An 18,997-nucleotide genomic window follows, 5' to 3' on the forward strand; every position below is an offset into this window, starting at 1 on the left:
TTCATAATTCAAGTTTGAAGTACAAGGGGGTTAACATAAGTATAAAAATAAAGTAAAACAAACAAGTAAAATGCACCACAGATTTGAGTTTTGCCCCATTCTCCTTTGGGTGGTTTTGTTTGTTTTTAAACAAGAAGCTGCTTTCCTTAATTGCCCTTTGGTTGATGTATTTTAAAAGAAATACAGTTTAGGTTTCAGATTAAGACAAGCTTGCTCTGATAAATCTCTGGAATAATTAGCATCATGGGAAGCATTTAATATTACCATTAGACAATTCAATCTGTATTACTGGATTAATCTAAAGTATCCTTCAATTCTAGTAAGCAGGGTTTTTTTAATGCTAAAAATTTGTATTTCAATGTTATGCAACTACATAAATATAAACATTTGTTCAATATACAGTTCTGACATCCATAGGAAATTTCTTAGGGGAAATATGACTGCAGACACTTTATTGCACAGACCCTAACAAACATAAATTTTGACCAGAGAAAAACAGAGATTACGATGGTGAGCAGAAATACTCAGCTCTGATGCGATGATGGGCCCCTCTCACAGCGTCCACCAGCTGCTCACCTGTTTCCTATATCCCACTGATAACAGGAACTGAGATGTACTGGTCCCACCTCCTTTGCCTCTTCCAGCCTCCTTCCTCTCACCCACCACTTTTTGAGCTGTTTTTCCCTATGATTTTTAAAATTCTCAGTTATCTCTTTCCCCTTGTTTGTTAATTTACTAAAAAACTGCAAGCTGGTCACTCCACAACCTGATGGCTTTGGAGGAAAATGCTCGAGAACTGAAAAAGAAAATCAAGGTAATAAAACTGGCCTTGTTAAATTGTTAGTCTTTCACCCTGCCTGAAATTTGAGATGAGTTTTTCAGCTCATTTCCCTCTAAATTTGGAAAAATGTTGGTGCTTGAAAAGAAAACACAGAAAGAATCTGGAGCTGAGACCTGGTGATATTCTGGTCAATTTTTTGCCGAGGGTTAAATTTTCTCTTCAAATGATCAGGGTTTAGAACTAATAAAACAGATTCTTACAAAAAATGAGAAAGAAAAGATTGTAAATGATTGCCACAAGGCTTGTTCAAGAAGAATAGAACATACTGATAAAGATTCCCAGTTTTAAGTATTATTATTATTTATTTTAATTTGGGGAATATTGTTTTTAGTATGTGACACTGATTCTGACGTCTACTTGACATTTAAGTAATAAAATAGTACAATTAAATTAAATTAAATAGTGCTTGATTAGTACTAATGGTTTTCACCAGATCTCTCTCGCTCGCTCTCTCTTTAAGCCTTAAAACTTGGCTGCACATTAGAATCATTTGGGTAAGAGGGCCAGGGAGTGGTATTTAAAAATCTTGGGCCATAACCCCCCAGACCAATTAAATGAGAATCCCTGGAGGTGAAACACAGGCCCAAGGATTTCTTAAAGCCTCACCTCTTCCCCATTCTCGATGATTCCAGAGTGCAGTTAAGTTTGAGAACCAGTGCAAACTGGTTTCCTTCTGATCACTGCATATAAAGGACATTATTAATGGTTGAGAGGAGAGACCTATAGATAAAGAGTAATGTTCTCCAGCCTCCTACCCAGAGGAGAACCGGACGGAGAGCTGACAGGATTTGTTGACAGATTAGATAGGGGTTTAAAAGAAATTGTTGAGTACAAGATGACTAAGTTTTTGAACCAAGAAAGATAGGACAGTGAATTTGCCTTTTATTGAGATGGGAAGAGTATGTCAACACTAAAAAAGGTGGACTGAGTGGGAAGGTGGAGAATTGGATTTGGAGCATTTGAAATTTGAGATTCCTATGGGATACCCAAGGTAAAATTCAAGAAAGCGTATCTGGAATACAAGGGACGTAGACACAGACTTTTGGGAGTCATCAGCATCCAGGTGGTATTTAAAGCCAGGAGATCAGATAGTTACAGAAATGAGTAGAGATAAGGAGGAGAAGACAAGGGCTGAAGACTGAAGCCTCCCTCTAGTAAGAGTTCAGAGAGATGAGGAGGAAGCAGTCCAGGTGAGGAGAAGGAGCAGCAGTGGAACCGGAGGAAAATCTGAAACGTGGGTGGCATTGGATGCCAGGTAAGGTGAGGACTGAGGAGGGATGGAGAGCTTTCCCTCCGTGAAGGTTGCTTGGGCAGGGAGAGGAAGGAGATAAGAAAACCCTGTCCTCCCACACTTGATTTTCTCCGGTACTGACATCTCTGATGTAAGCACCAAGACAGCAGATAGCTTGGTTAATTGAGTAGGTGCTGTGAAAGCCCAGACCAGAAAGGAAGTGCAGATACTGGAGAGGGAGCTGTTGACGTCAGGGTCGCGGAGTCAGAGCAGAGTTAGGGGAAGGGAGGGGATGGAGGCACAGAGGAGTGTGTGGGCTGGCAGTCCGGAGGGCCTGGGGAACTCGGAGAACAAAGTTGGTGGGAATGGTTGGTATATAAACTGAGAGGAGAGAGGGTGGGTCACACAGAGATTTTGAGTTATACATCTGACAGAGAACCAGCTTGGGGAGCTGACAATTTCTCGTGTCCCAGCTACCTAAAGTCTTTAATGAATGAGAGCACGTGACCAGGAAATAGAGAAAAGTGTTGACTGCCAAGGGAGTGAGTGGTCAGATGGCAGAGCCTTTGGTGGGATGGGATTTAACAAGAGATGCCTATGTGGGGAATGGTCTAGAAGTTGAAGTGGACAGTGAGGAGCACACACATCCCACATTTCACTTTGTGGAGGGCAAGGGGTGTGTCCTCATGGGAGTAGGAGAGGGGAGGAAGGGAGAAACTGAGGGTGATGTTAGACCTTGATGAGGCTAAAGATTACGGGAAGCTGATGAAAGCGAGGATTTTAAAAGTGTGGAGAGAGGACTGTGCTCAGAAATGACAGCTGTCAGTCTCCGTGCCCAGTTGTGGGGGAAGTGCTCCTTGAAGCTTCTGCTTCCAGGGGTCCTCCTCTGTGGCCTGAGGCAGGGGACCGCGTGGTGGCGATCACGGAGAGAGGCAGCTCGTCCAAGCAAAATCATCGATTCACGATGCTAGGAAAGTATGGGACCATGGTACAAACCCCCAAATGCAGGAGTTATGATGGCATGAGAAATAACAGGAGGCACAGGTGGGTGGGGGAGCAGTGAGCATCCTGGAGGCAGAGCAGTGACCTGCTTTTTCATGCGGTGACTTTTTAATCCAATCCCAATGAGGTCTAGTGTGTGTGGCCATGGTTCATTTGCAAGGAATAAGATGAGCGGAAGACAGGGTTTTCAAAGAGGGATATGCAGTAATTACTGCACAATGACAAAATTAGAAAGAATGAGAGGAAATTAAATATTGTAAACTATAGAGGCTTTGCCTTTTAAATCAAGAATAGCCAATTAAGCGGTTTTGTTATGTAATATCTCATTCATTTGTTGTCGAATTACCTCTGGCTGTAGATACTGTTTCCATGAAGTTAATTTTTATTCCATTATGAATAAATAAATCCAGTGAAAGGAAATCTGTCCTCATTGCTATCTATAGGAGGAGGGGCTTGAGTCAAAAGTCTTTCATGGTTTCATATTTTTGGTTTCAATTTAATAAAGAAGAAGAGCCTGAGGGATAAGAAAAGAGGTCAGGTTTTGCCGTTTCCTCTTGAAGTACATAAATAGAACAAAAGGAAGCAGTGAGATGAAGACAATGGTAAAGAACATGAAATCAACCCAGGACGTATTAAATGTTGACGGGAAGCCCAAGGATTTGTGGTACCACTGAAAATAGAGTAATTAATTCAGCACGTTTTTATTGATGTCTGCGCTAGTAACAGTCTACCAGGGACTATGCTAGGCATTAGACATGTGTGAAAATAAATAATGGGTAGCTTTTGTTCTTAGAGCTCACAGTCTATTGAAAAGGCCGACATGAAAAAACAATTTCAATTTAAAGTGATAAGTGCTGTAACGAGTTTGTACAAAGTACAGTGGGAACAACAGATGGGGTGTTGACAAGGCATCTTAGGGGAGATGACGTTTTTGCTCAGTCTTTGAAAGATGAAGAGAATTTTGCCACACAGAGAAGATAAGTAGGGGTGTTTCAGAGAGAGAGGGGGGGAGAGGTAGTGTAAAGACATGTAAGCATGAAATGGTGTGTTTGGGAAATTGTGAGTTGTTCTATGTGACTGGAGTGTTTGCTGGAGATAATAGCTAGACAGATAGATTAAAACCAACCAGCTATGTGTCATTCTGAGGAGCTGTGTTTAAAAAGAGAGCCACTGGAGGAATTCCATCAGAAGGGAGTAACAGGACCTACCAAACCTTTACAGATGGTTGATGGGTGGGAGGGGAGTGAATTGGTGGCAGGTACAGACAAGGCTTCTTTAGTGGCTCAGTGGTAACGAATCTGCCTGCCAATGCAGAAGATGTGGGTTCATTCCCTGGGTTGGGAAGATCCCCGGGAGAAGGAAAGGGCAACCCATTCTAGTATTCTTACTTGGAGAATTCCATAGACAGAAGAGCCTGGTGGTCTACAGTCCATAGGGTCGCAAAGAGTTGGACACTGAGCAACTGTCTCATTCACAAACTGAAGGCAGAGAGACCACACTCTCGTCTTTCGTGTCTGCGTCCCCAGGGTCAAGAACTTTATTTGCCAAATGGTTGGTGCTCGACAGATGTTGAATGAAGAATACATGAAGGGAGACAAGGCAGGACTACGGAGTTGGGGTGGTGGAGGCAGGATGTCAAGAAAAGCTGTATATGAGGGTGGTTGTGTCTCCCTTCCGTCCCTTGTCAGATCCTCTCACCCATGCCCCACCGCCCTGCCTACTCGTAAAAGCAGAGGGCCCGTGAGGAGACTGAGGAAGAAGGAAGCACCGAAGAGCTGGCATCACAGAACCTGGGATGAGAGAGTGTCACCAGGGAAGACATGGCCAGCACCATCACGTGCGGCAGGAAGCCCAGCACAGACGCGTCCTTGGGCATTGCCAGGACTGAGGTCCCGAGTGCCTGGAAAGAGGAGTTCCCAGGAGCGGCAGCAGCAGGCTCCAGGCGGCCCTGGAGGAGTGACTGGGGGGAAGGAAGAGGAGAACCTGAGGGTGGACATTTGCTCAGAAAGCTGGTCTGTGAAGGGAGGAGGGGGGAGGGAGGAGCTTGAGGGGGAGGCAGGATTAGAGGGATGCTGTTTTGTTTTGAAAGGGTGGTAAGTTTATGAACTTGAGAAAACCCAGCAGAGAGCAGAGCTTCAAGCCAGTGGGTAGAGACAGAATGAGGCAGATGGGTTTGGCTAACTAGGGATAGTGAAACATTTTCAGTTTTAAAATTGAAACATGCATTTTAAAAGAATGAAAAATGTCAGTAAGGGCAATAGACTGGGGTGGAGGAGAGAATGCTGGATGTATGATAGAAGTCCCAGGCTCTAGTCCTTTCTTTGTGACGACCCAACTGTGTGAGCTTCACTAACCTGTCCACCTGCTCTGAGCCTTCATTTCACTTTTAAAAAGAGTGACGCTATGTGGAATGGTCTCTTTCAGCCATGAACTCTACAATTCAAAAGTGTTTTATGCTTGGTTATATATATATATGTAAAATAAGGCTTTTCCCCACATAAAATTTGACTCAAGTCTAATTTAGGTATTTTGAAATTTTCACTTTATATTATCTTTAGAAATAAATGAGATTGTGTGTAAGAAGGAATTTTGGAGACATAGGGAGGCCTGGCGAGCTGCAGTCCGTGAGGTTGTGAAGAGTCAGACATGACTTAAAGACTGAATAACAATGAAGTAAAACAGCTAAATTTCTGTTCATTAATAGTCATAGTATTCCTGACCCAGGGACCTCACATGTTTTCCCTTTTTTGTATATATTACCCCAGAGTATGATAAAATCTTAGCAGAAGGGGAGCTAAAATTAAATTAGCTCCTTATCTAAAAATTTAGATGCCCTGATACAAACCTCTCAAGAATAATAAACTAATAATTTCCCTGTGGATGGTGAAATTATGGTTTGCATAATTATTTCCTCATGATTTAATTGAAAATATTAAAGATTAGGCACATGCATACCAGGGACTCTAATACAGGATAACACATTTCCCTGTGGCTCTGCAACCCTTGCAGCCAATAAGGTTTAAATGAAAGCAGAAATACTCATGAAAGACATTTCTGCATTTAGATGTGAGTTGGGCCATTTGAGGGTATATTTAAGCACTTGGTCATGAGCCATGAGGAGGAGCAAACTTCCAGGGTTCTGTGGAGAACAGAGGCCAGCAGCTGTCCTGTCCAGCGTCAGGCTACAGGGTCTGGTAATTCACCCAAGCATTCACGCCTCAGACCTGGCAGCACAGCAATCGACTGGCCTGTTCTTACACCGAGCTTGTAAACAGACCTGCTGCATGGCTCTCTCCACCACCACTTGAACCCTGTGTTTTAGAGGTATGACCAGTCACTGGCTAGAAACCCGAGGCCATCCTCAGCTTCTTCCTTTTTCTCTTCCCCTGTGTCTAATGAATTTTGCCACCTGCGTAGCCTCTCTTCTGGGTCCCTTTGTTCTTACTGTGTTCGTTGCTCTAACTTCAGCTATATCTCCCTCCTTTTTCTCCTACTTCCCAGCTTCACTCCCTTCATATCCGCCCTCCACCTGGCTGCCAGGTCTTAAAGATGGCATTCAAGACTTCCCTGTTGTTTGGGCCTCTGATGCCTCTAGAGTCTTCTCTCTCACCCCTGTGACGACTACCATGTCTGGATGCTGGCAAACATTGGTGGTGCCTTTTTCGTCTCTTTGCATGTGACTTCCACTTGGCCATACTGCCCTTATCCTGACTTTTTCTGCCTTTTATTCATATTTCTATTCATGTTTTCTATCATCTTCCCTTTGAAAGCTCTCTCTGTTCCAGTCTCTCCAATGAACTATAGAAGGCATGGCCAGTTTCTCTTGTTGCACAGATTAGAGGTTCTACATGGTATCCACAGGCTCAGTGTCACTTGTCTCCACAACTAGATTCTGAGCTTCTTAGTGGCAGGAGACTAGGTCATACTTATCTAGCACATAATAGGTGCTTAATACATGCAGGTGAAATGTTGCCAGCTATATAACTCTTTCATTTTTATTTTCACAAACATGGTTCTAGTAAAATAGCTTTTCTTTGGCTTACACACATATCCTAATAATAATAATAGTAATAATAATTGCTTCCAGTTTTTGAATGCTTTTCAAACGACAGGCATCATTCTAAGAATTTTATACACTTTCTCTCCTTTATTCTTCACAACAGTCATGTGAAGGATGCATTACTGTGCGTATTTTGTGCCTGAAGAAACTTAGCCTCAGAGATGAAGCAACTTGACTAAGGTCTGGCAGCCGACTTTGGAACGTGCCTGCAGATGTGAGTCTCCTGAGAGCAAGGCATATGCTCTCGGTTACCTTGCATCTGCCTCTTACCAATAGTAATTACCATTTGTTGAATGGGCTTGAGAAACATGATCTTTGTCAATTGTAATTTTTTTTTTGTCAATTGTTTTTAAAAAAAATATTTTTAAAAATGCATGATATGTTAATACCTTCTCTTACTTAAAAGAAAAACATTGCAGAAAGAGTTCTTTGATCACTGATCCCAAACCCATCCCCCAGCGGGGAGGAAACTACTGTGAGCTTTGTGTGTAGTCTTCCAGATCTTTCTCTGTGTTTTTACACACACTGCACATACCCACATTGTACAGTTGACTCTTGAACAATCTGAGTTTGAACTGTGCAAGTCTACTCATATGTGAATTATTTTTTCACTAAATATGTAGCAAAGAATCTGTAAATATGTACATAAATCTCTGGATGTTTAACCATGGGTGTGAGGTCCTGCAGGGGGATTCGGCACCTTTAACCCCTATGTTGGTCAAGGGTCAACCATATTAATGGGGTAAAAGCAAGCTACTTCAGCAAAGAGGATTTCAAATATAGCTGATTAAAGAAAACCAGACGTGTATATTCTCTCACATAATAGTTGCAAGGTGAACAGTTCAGGTAGCAAGGTGGCTTTGTCCACACAGCCAATAGCAGACCTTCTGTTTTTTCTGTCTTCATGGTTGAAGTTAGGTCAGAGATAGCTCCAAATCCCATTGTCAGGAAGATGCCTAGAGGAGCTTACACCTGTGTTCTCAGGAACAGACCTACAAATGCACACCTTCACTTCCAATGATGCTCCATTGGTGGATTATGACCATTTCAAATCTAAAAAAAAATTTTGTCAAATAACTTTCTGTTCTGGGGAGCTGTACCTAATTACATGGTTGCCAGCTGCATATGAGAGTCTTGTTTCCTAAATTCTATTACCACTTGATACTATTAGATTTTTAAAAAATTTTACCAATCAAAAGAATGAGGAATCTTTTTCTTATTGATTTGTAAGTCTCTCTCCATATTAGACTCTAATCTTTTATTGGGGATATATATATATACCAAACAGCTTTTCTCTTTCTCCAACTTGCCTGTTGACATTGTTTATGGTTGGGTTTTTCAACCTTGGCAGTACTGACAGATTGGGCTGGATAAGCCTCTGTTGTGAAGTCTGTCTTGTACATTGTAGATTGGTTAGCAGCAGCCCTGGCCTCAATGCATTTAGATGCCAGTATTATCCCACCTCACTTCCCAAGTTTGGGTAGGTGAAAATGTATTGCCGAATGTCCCCCTACACAATTAATTATTAGTACATTTAAGTTGAAAGTGCTTTTTATTATGGTTTTGCTTTTTTGCATCTTAAGTAAGCCTTTGCTACTCCCAAATAGCATAGCTATGCTCTCTTATTTTCCTCTAGTGTTTTTATAGTTTATTATTCTTTGAAGAATAGTTAAGGCTTTAATGCCCTGGAAATTGTGTAAAGTGGGATATGGAGGTCTGTAGCAGAGCCAGCTTCTGTGCCATTCCAGGTCTCCCTGGCTCGGCCTGGAACTGGCCACCTGCCCCATTTTCCTGGCCAGAGTGACCCTGGTGATGGCTCTCTTTGCTCTTACGGTCATAACGCCATGGCCACTGAGGCCGTAGACGAAGGTGTTCTTACTTGGCTCTGACTGAGGAAAGTCCATCATACCTGCACCCTGATTAGATGGGACCCGGGAGGGGGTTTGGACTTCTTCAGGGGCTGCCTGGCAGGACATACAACCAGGAAGTGTGAGGGAGTCAAAGCTCCAGCAGGTGGATTTCTACCAAGACAGAAAAGAGAGGAAGGAGAAAGTCAGCCTTTAGATTGCTTGCCCATCCTCCTCCAAGGAGTTCTAAGACACAGTGGTTTCATACTGCCTTTTTGGAGACATCCTGCAAGACCAAGCAGTGAGCTGTATTGGTTGCAAAGCTGTGGCTCTTCACCTCCCTGTATTTGTTCTCTCTCCTTCCTGAAATATAGAGTTAATGTGTAGGCATTTCCCAGGCCTATCTGAAGTTAGAATTCCACTAGCATTTACCTCATATCCGTAGCCAATTTTCCTACTAAAAGTAGCAGGGCTGGGACTTCCCTGGAGGTCCGCTGGTTAATACTTTGCCTTCCTATGCAAGTGATGAAGGTTTGATCCCTGTTTGGGGAGCTAAGATCCCATATGCGTTGTGGCCAAAAAACCAACACATAAACCAGAAGCAAAACTGTAACAAATTCAGTAAAGACTTAAAAATAAATAATCCATGTCAAAAAAAATCTTAAAGAAATAGCAGGACTACGACTGGGGTGAATTAACTAAGGGACTTGCCTGGGGTGTAGATTTGGAGAGGGCACCAAAAGAAATAATAAAATCAGTAATAAAGAGTAATATCATTTAAATGCAATGTTTTTATTTTGTCTTTTTCACTTCAACTATTTTTAATTAATTTATTTATTTTTAATTCATTGGTGATTGGTTTACAGTATTGGTTTTATTTCTGTCTTACATCAACATGAATTAATCATAGGTGTACATGTGTCCCCCTCCCTCCTGAATCTCCCTCCCACCTACCACCTAATCCCATCCCTCTAGGTTTTTACAGAGCCCCAGTTTGAGTTCCCAGAGTCACACTGCAAATTCCCATTGCCTATCTGTTTACATATGTTATTGTATATGCATCCTTGCTACCCTCCCCATTTATCTCACCCTCTCCCTATAAAACCACAATGAATAAAATATTGAAGTTTTAAAATGAAGTCAGAATCTGATCTTACATTTGCTCAATTTATATACTTCCCCTAATCCTGGGAGAATTTTGTAATGAGTAATATGTTTTTCTTTGTGACCGCATGGACTGCAAGATGCCAGGCTTCCCTGTCCTTCACTATCTAACAGTGTTTGCTCAAACTCATGTCCACTGAGTTGGTGATGCCATCCAACCATCTCATCTTCTGTCACTCCCTTCTCCTCCTGCCTTCAATCTTTCTCAGCATCAATGTCTTTTTCAATGAGTCAGTTCTTTCACCATGCAGCCAAAGAATTAGAGCTTCAACTTCACATCAGTCCTTCCAATGAATATTCAGGGTTGATTTCCTTTAGGATTGATGGGTTTGATCTTCTTGAAGTCCAAAGGACTCTCAAGAGTCTTCTTCAGCACCACAGTTTGAAAGCATCAATTCTTTGGTGCTCAGCTTTCTTTATGGTCCAACTCTTGGATCTGCATGTGACTACTGGAAAAGTAGCTTTAATTATGCAGACCTATGTTGGCAAAGTAATGTTTCTACTTTTTAATATGCTGTCTAGGTTTGTCATAGCTTTTCTTCCAAGGAGCAAGCGTCTTTTTAGTTTCATGGCTGCAGTCACCATCTTCAGTGATTTTGGAGCCCAAGAAAATAAAGTCTGTCACTGTTTCCATTGTTTCCCCATCTATTTGCTATGAAGTGATGGGACCAGAGGCCATGATCTTAGTTTTCTGAATGTTGAGTTTTAAGCCAGCTTTTTCACTCTCCTCTTTCAATTTCATCAAGAGGCTCTGTAGTTCTTCTTCACTTCCTGCCATTAGGGTGGTGTCATCTGCATATCTGAGGTTATTGATATTTCTCCTGGCAGTCTTGATTCTAGCTTGTGCTTTATCCAGCCTGGCATTTCACATGATGTACTCTACATATAAGTTAAATAAGCATGGTGACAATATACAGCCTTGATGTACTCCTTTCCCAATTTGGAACCAGTCCATTGTTCCACATGCAGTTCTAACTGTTGCTTCTTGACCTGCATACAGGTTTCTTAGGAGGTGGGTAAGGTGGTCTGGTATTCCTGTCTCTAAGAATTTTCTACGGTTTGTTGTGATCCACACAGTCAAAGGCTTTAGTGTAGTCAATGAAGCAGAAGTAGATGTTTTTCTGAAAGTCTCTTACTTTTTGTATGATCCAATGGATGTTGGCAATTTCATCTCTGGTTCCTCCGCCTTTTCTAAATCCAGCATATACATCTGGAAGTTCTCTGTTCACATACTGCTGAAGTCTAGCTTGAAGGGTTTAAGCATAATCTTGCTAGCATGTGAAATGAGTACAGTTGTGTTATAGTTTGAACATTCTTTGGCATTGCCCTTCTTTGGGGTTGGAAAAAAAACTGACCTTTTCCAACTCTGTGGCCGCTGCTGAATTCTCCAAATCTGCCTTCATATTGAGTGCAGCACTTTCACAGCATTTAGGATTTGAAATAGCACAACTGGAATTCCATCACTTCCACTAACTTTGTCCATAGCAGATGCTTCCTAAGGCCCACTTGACTTCACACTCCTACATGTCTGGCTCTAGGTGAGTGATCACACCATTATGGTTAACTGGGTCATCAAGACCTTTTTTGAACAGTTTTTCTGTGTATTCTTGCCACCTCTTCTTAATATCTTCTGCTTATGTTAGGTCCATACCGTTTCTATCCTTTACTGTGCCCATCTTTGTATGAAATGTTCCCTTGGTGTCTCTAATTTTCTTGAAGAGATCTCTAGTCTTTTCCCATTCTATTGTCTTCCTCTATCTTTGCATTGATCACTTAGGGGGCCTATCTTATCTCTCCTTGCTATTTTTTGGAACTCTGCATTCAAATGTGTGTATCTGTCCTTTTCTCCTTTGCCTTTAGCTTCTCTTCTTTTCTCAGCTATTTGTAAGGCCTCCTCAGGCAACCATTTTTCCTTCTTGCATTTCTTTTTCTTTGGGCTGGTTTTTGGTCACTGCCTGCTATATAGTGTTATGAACCTCCATCTGTAATTCTTCAAGCATTCTGAAGAACTATTTGTTGAACTATTCTTGAATCTATTTGTCACCTCCACTGTATCACCATAAGAGATTTGATTTAGGTCATACCTGAATGACCTAGTGGTTTTCCCTACTTTCTTCATTATATGCCTGAATTTTGCAGACTTAAAAAATAATGATCTGAGCCACAGTCAGCTCCCAGTCTTGTTTTTGCTGATTGTATAGAGCTTTCCCATCTTTGGCTGCAAAGAATATAATCAATCTGATTTCAGCATTGACCATCTGGTGATGTCCATGTGTAGAGTTGCCTCTTGTGTTGCTGGAAGAGGGTGTTTGCTATGACCAGTGAGTTCTCTTGGTAAAACTCTGTCAGCCTTTGTCCTGCTTCATTTTTTACTCCAAGGCCAAACTTGCCTGTTACTCCAGGTATCTCTTGACTTCCTCCTTTTGCATTCCAGTCCCCTATGATGAAAAGGATATTTTTTTTTGATGTTACTTCTAGAAGGTCTTGTAGCTCTTCATAGAACCATTCAACTTCAGCTTCTTTGGCATTAGTTTTGGGGGCATAGACTTGGATTACTGTCATGTTGAATGGTTTGCCTTGGAAAGAAACCAAGATCATTCTATCATTTTTTGGATTGCATCCAAGTACTGCATTTTGGATTCTTTGGTTGAGTATGAGGGCTACTCCATTTCTTCTAAGGGATTCTTGCCCACAGTGGTAGATATAATGGTCATCTGAATTAAATTCACCCATTCCTATCCATTTTAGTTCACTGATTCCTAAAATTTTCATGTTTACTCTTACTATATCTCCTGTGTGATCACATCCAACTTACCTTGATTCATGGACCTAACATTCCAGGTTCCTATGCAATATTGTTCTTTATAGCATCAGACTTTACTTTTACCAGCAGACCCATGAGTAATATAATAATAAGAAATTACTGTATTACATGACAAGAAATCCATAGGAAGAAAAGGGTAGGCTCCAGGCATGTTATAGTCATCCACTCAGTTATGTCATTGAGGCCCCAGATTCCTTTCTCCTTCTATTGTGCTACCATCACTGTCAGTTTCAGCCCAAGGCTAGTGTTCCAAGGGATTGTAATTTGCAGCAACATCCCAGAAATTACATTCAGAGAGGACACACCTGCCTGTATAATTCTACTAAGTTGTTTTTTGGACAAAAAAAGGAGAGCCTTTGTGTAAATTAACTCAATGACATGTTTTCTTCCTGTATCTGGCTTAGCTTCCTTGAGGGAGCTTGAGTTTGGGGTCAGGAATAATGATGGGAAAAGTAGAGACTTAATTTTGTGATTTTGGGCGGACACTCCAGAGAGAACAGATCTGGGTGGCCTCTGGGAAGCTGAAAGTGCAAGAATACTGGGAACTTTGGGCAGGAGACGAGGTGCCAGAAGGAAGGAGGGAAATGAGAAGGAGGCTGAGGACTGACTGCTATAGAGTATGTAGGACCTGCCTACTCCCTCTTTGCCCTTCACGACCTCGGATAAGGGTCTCGGGTCTAGACAAACTTGACCTTCAGACTGTGGCCACTGTTTCACTTGATCCAGTGAGTGGCTCCATTGACATTTACTTGGGAACCTGGGGACGCTTCCCAAGCTGCTAGACAGGGGCCTGGAAGCTCTTTCTCTGTGTGTGTATGTGCGCCTTTCTGTCTCTGATGGCACTGTGAACGTTATCAGCCTGGTTCACAGCATGAAAACCTCATTTTTCTTGTTTTCTGACAGCGGCGGCAGCTCAGGCCAGGTGTGGAGGGCCCTCTCTTGCTCACCTGTTACTCTGAGCTGGGCTGGCCCTTTTTAGGCTAAGCATCATGACCCCAGCCTGGGGTTCACCACATTGTTGGCTAACTGATTGCTGATCTGATGGAGGTGGGTCTTTCCAGGATGAAATCATGTACCTGGCCTTGTACTTAATCCATGGCTCAGCTCATTCCTCCCCACGTGTGGGGAATGGGAGGAACCAACCTATATGATTGACTTCAGAAGGAACTGAACATGTTGGACCCAGCCAGCCTCCCTCCACTTTCACTCTTTTGGAGATGCTCATCCATAGAATAGGCTTATTTTGATCTGAATTCTGCCATACACCATGTGGCCTGATCCATTCAGGAAGGCCTCTGATTGTTCAGCTGGGGGTGAGGAGTGGGTAAGTCTCTGGCAAGTCACTTGTAAGTCTCTTCATGCTGGAGGCCTTAGAAAGTCCATGTAGTTACACATCCACATGCTATGCTCCTGTCCAATTACATCAGACATAAGGCTGTCTGATGACTTCCCCCTCACCTCAATGGCTCTGAACTATTGACCACCAAAATCCTAACCCTAAAATGAAATTTATTCCAAAAGAGAGAGGTACATAAAGCATCTTCTTCCACAGGAAACTTTAAATTTGCTCATTCATTCAACAGATACTTAATAAGTGCATACTAGGTGCACAGTGTGGTGCTTGGCGCTGGGTATGTTGTGGTGACCAAATCCAGCATCACAGGGGTACTAACCAGTGTGTGTGTGTTGGGTGTGGTAAGGGGGACTAAGGTAAGTAAAGAGAGAAATCCCTAAATTAGTTTATGACAAATGTTAAGGAATTTTACTATGAAGGAAAAGTGCTATAAGAATCACTAGCTGTCAGCCAGATCAGTCTGCCCACACATAGCCTCAAAGACACCCTCCCACACCCCATTTCCCACCAGGCAGAGGGCAACAGACACAGCGAGCCCTGGAAATACCCTTCTGTGTCCCCAGGGTAGATACACAAGTTATAGTAGTTCAAGGTTACAGAAGTATCTTTAATTAGAGATGTTAAATTGCCAAATTAAGAGAAGAGGGAACACCCACCAAAAAGAAAAGAGCATTGCATCAAGGAAATAATTGCTTAATCACCCCATGCTGTCCTACACTTTTAAGAATAGGAACATGAATGTTTTTTGGTTCAGAGCAGGCTTCAGTCTCCTCTTAGAAGTCAGGAGCAGTTCTTAAGCTGTTCTTTGAAGCGTGTGGGTGTGGAGCGAGGCCTTAAAGATGCAGGGAGACCTCCTGTTGAAAAATATCTTTCCAGTGTTCCCACAAATGAGAAATTTTTCCTGATTTACAAATAACTGATTCTGAAGGTTAAATATGTTAATAACTTTTTGTATAAATTAAGATAATCTGCATTGGGATACTAGCAATTTTATTTGAGAAATTGAGGCAGTAATAAAGAGTATTGTTTACTGAGAACTGAACTGACTGATTTCCAGAAATTATCTGGTAAGAAGTATTTGAGGTGTGATTATTCCAATAGGTTTTGAGAAGGTAAGTGGCTTGCTGAAGGTTGTACCTCTGTCAATCAGCATAGTTGTGATTGGAACCTAGAAGATTAAAAAAAATTTTTTTACTTGGGTATGCCAAGTCTTAGTTGTGGCATGTGGGGTCTAGTTCCCTGACCAGGGAATAAACTCAGATCCCCTGCACTGGGAGCGCAGAGTCTTAGCCGCTGAACCACCAGAGAAGTCCTAGAATCCAGGACAATCTGACTCAGAGTCAATGCTTTAGTCTCTGGAGCATTTCTGGGAAAGAAGGGAGACAGTATCTCTGCGATATGAGAGGGAGATGAAACAATAATGATAGTATTAAGCCAGGCGTGTGTGTGTGTGTGCATGTGTGTGTCTGTGTGTTTGTTAGTCACTCAGTCGTGTCCGACTCTTTGCGACCCCATGGATTGTAGCCCGCCAGGCTCCTCTGTCCATAGGATTTTCCAGGCAAGAATACTTGAATGAGTAGCCATTCCCTTCTCCAAGGGATTTTCCTGACTCAGGGATCAAACCCAGGTCTCCTGCATTGCAGGCAGATTCTTTACTCTTTGAGCCACCGAGTAAGCCCATTAAGTCAGGTAGCTGCAGTTTACTGGGTACATACTCTTCTCAAACCACCTAATATATGTAGTAACCTTTATCCTCTCAACAACCCAAAAAGGGGGCAGGGTAGTGTGTGATCCTCACTTTACAGATGAGAAAAGGGAGAGGGAAGAAGTTTGCATGACATGCTCAAAGTTATGCATCTTTTAGACCCAGAAGGCAGCTTGGGTTGCCAGATAAAATGGTACCACTGCATTCCATCCCTAGGGCTGAAAACTGCTGGTGCTTTTGAGAGGACATGCTGTTAGAGGCAGGAAGTAGCCTCAGGTTCATGATTCTGGGCATAAAGTACCTTGGGAAGCAATTGAGACCCAAGAACTAGAATTCTGTTAAGTTTATTTTCCTACTCTGAATGTGTTATATTTATATATGGAATTAGCTCAAAATCACATTTAGAGTTTAATCCATACCTCTTCCATGGGGAACTTTGGGTGTATTGCAGGAATTCAGTTCATACTGGTAGTTCTTAATCCTGGAGGGAAGAGAGGGGAGAAGTAGCAGGAGGAAGAGATTCTGATAGAGTCAGGTGGTCTCTCTGGCTGCCTGAGAATGGGCTAGTCTGGATACATGTTAGCTTTGCTTCATCTTCCCCAAGCCCCTAAGAGGTATGGAGGGGACCATCAGTCTCTTTTTAAAAATGTAGTAATCTTCTGGGGAGAAATAATCTGTGTTGTGGAAGCTTTTCACGGGGACTAAACCCAGAAACACAGAGTCAGGGTGGACTCAGGAGTTTGCTCCCACAGGCTGGAGCAGATGAGCTCCTATCACTGTTGCTGTTGAGTGTGTGTTAGTCACGCAGTCCTATCCAACTCTTTGTGACCCCGTGGACTGTAGCCCTCCAGGCTCCTCTGTCCATGGGATTCTCCAGCAAGAATACTGGAGTGGGTTGCCTTGCTGCTGAAAGCTAAGCCCGATTTACATTGCTCCAACTACCACCTCAATCCGTTCTTCGTGAACTCCCCAGAAAGCCCCAGGTGCTTGTCATACTACTCAAGTCCCAGGAAATGGTTTGGGTTTCCCAACTTCCCTTGGTGTGTAGATGCAAACTAAATGTGATGCCAGGCCACATGCACAGATTTAGAAGGTTAATTAACTGTTTCAGGAAGTAGAATTAGGCATGCTAATAAGACCTTAAGTGAAACACAAGTTAGGCTGTCTGATGAAAAAGGGCTTTGCTGACAGCTTCATTAAACTTATATGAGGAAGTGAGTCAAGCATTTCAGCAGAGGAAATCCAGTAGACAGTGGGCAGGAAACTATAGGAACACCAGCAAGGCTTAGAGATATGTGAAAACAAAGCATAGTTCATAGGATTAGAATAATTGACTTTGGGATGGATGTATGCCATTACATAGAGTTAATGAAGCTTTGTTTATTCACTCATTTATTTTTTTTATTTTTTTATTATTCACTCATTTAAAATAATTTGTGGAGCTATTTTTTCACCCCAGGTCCTGTACTAGATAAGGAAAAGGGTATGAAGAAAGATTTAGAGCCAACTAAATCTCAGTTCTTACATAGTTTAATGGGTTAACATTATCAGGAGTTTTTATGAGAACTCTATAGGCTGGTGGACAATTTAAGCAAATATGCTTGTTTTTTTGAATTCTGAAACATGTAGTCAAAGTGCATAAACACAAATACACCTTTTAATGAAAAATAAGAAATATCTGCAGAGCTATGGCCCAGATTAAGGAACAGAACATTACTAAAACCTCAGAAGCCTCCAATATCTTGGGAGAAACACCTTCCCAATTCAGTTCACTTCTCAACCCCACCCAAACATACATACTCAAAAATTTGTGTTAAGTGTTCTCTTCCTAGTTCTTTTCCTTTTGTATGTTTCTCTGAACAATATTTTGGAAATCTGTGAAATGTATAAGTGATTCTAAAGGTCATTTTGATAAGAATTATCTTCAGTATGATATTAAATCTTTCTCACTAGGAATAGGGCATGTCTCTCCATTTCTTTAGATCTTTCACACTCTTGCAATAAAGTTTTACATTTTTTCTATAAAAAGATGTATATCTTTTATTAAGTTTTTCCCCTAGCTAAATGTACTTTTTTAAAAAGTATATTAAAATGTATCAATAAAAAATTATGATTTCTGACTGGTTGTTGAGGGTGCAAAACAATGTGATTGACATTTTCATGGGGATTTTGTCTGGTTTGTAGCTGTTTTTGAATTTATATGTGGACAGTCATATGATATGCAAATATTGGCCTATTTATTGCTTTCAAATCCTTTAAAAAATATTTTTCTTACCTTACCTGTAGTCTAAGATCTCTCAGTTCAATTCAGTTCAGTCGCTCAGTCGTGTCTGACTTTTTGCAACCCCACGAATCGCAGCACGCCAGGTCTCCCTGTCCATCACCAACTCCCTGAGTTCACGCAAACTCATATCCATCGAGTCGGTGATGCCATCCAGCCATCTCATCCTCTGTTGTCCCCTTCTCCTCCTGCCCTCAATCTTTCCCAGCACCAGGGTCTTTTCAAATGAGTCAACTCTTCACATGAGGTGGCCAAAGTATTGGAGTTTCAGCTTCAGCATCAGTCCTTCCAATGAACACCCAGGACTGATCTCCTTTAGGATGGACTGGTTGGATCTCCTTGCAGTCCAAGGGACTCTCAAGAGTCTTCTGCAACACCACAGTTCAAAAGCATCAATTCTTCAGCACTCAGCTTTCTTCACAGCCCAACTCTCACATCCATACATGACCACTAGAAAAACCATAGCCTTGACTAGATGGACCTTTGTTGGCAAAGTAATGTCTCTGCTTTTTAATATGCTATCTAGGTTTGTCATAACTTTCCTTCCAAGGAGTAAGTGTCTCTTAATTTCATGGCTGCAATCACCATCTGCAGTGATTTTGGAGCCCCCCAAAATAAAGTCTGACACTGTTTCTACGGTTTCCCCATCTATTTGCCATGAAGTGATGGGACCAGATGCCACGATCTT

This window comes from Cervus canadensis, chromosome 2, assembly GCF_019320065.1.
Source record: "Cervus canadensis isolate Bull #8, Minnesota chromosome 2, ASM1932006v1, whole genome shotgun sequence".
Taxonomy (NCBI): domain Eukaryota; kingdom Metazoa; phylum Chordata; class Mammalia; order Artiodactyla; family Cervidae; genus Cervus; species Cervus canadensis.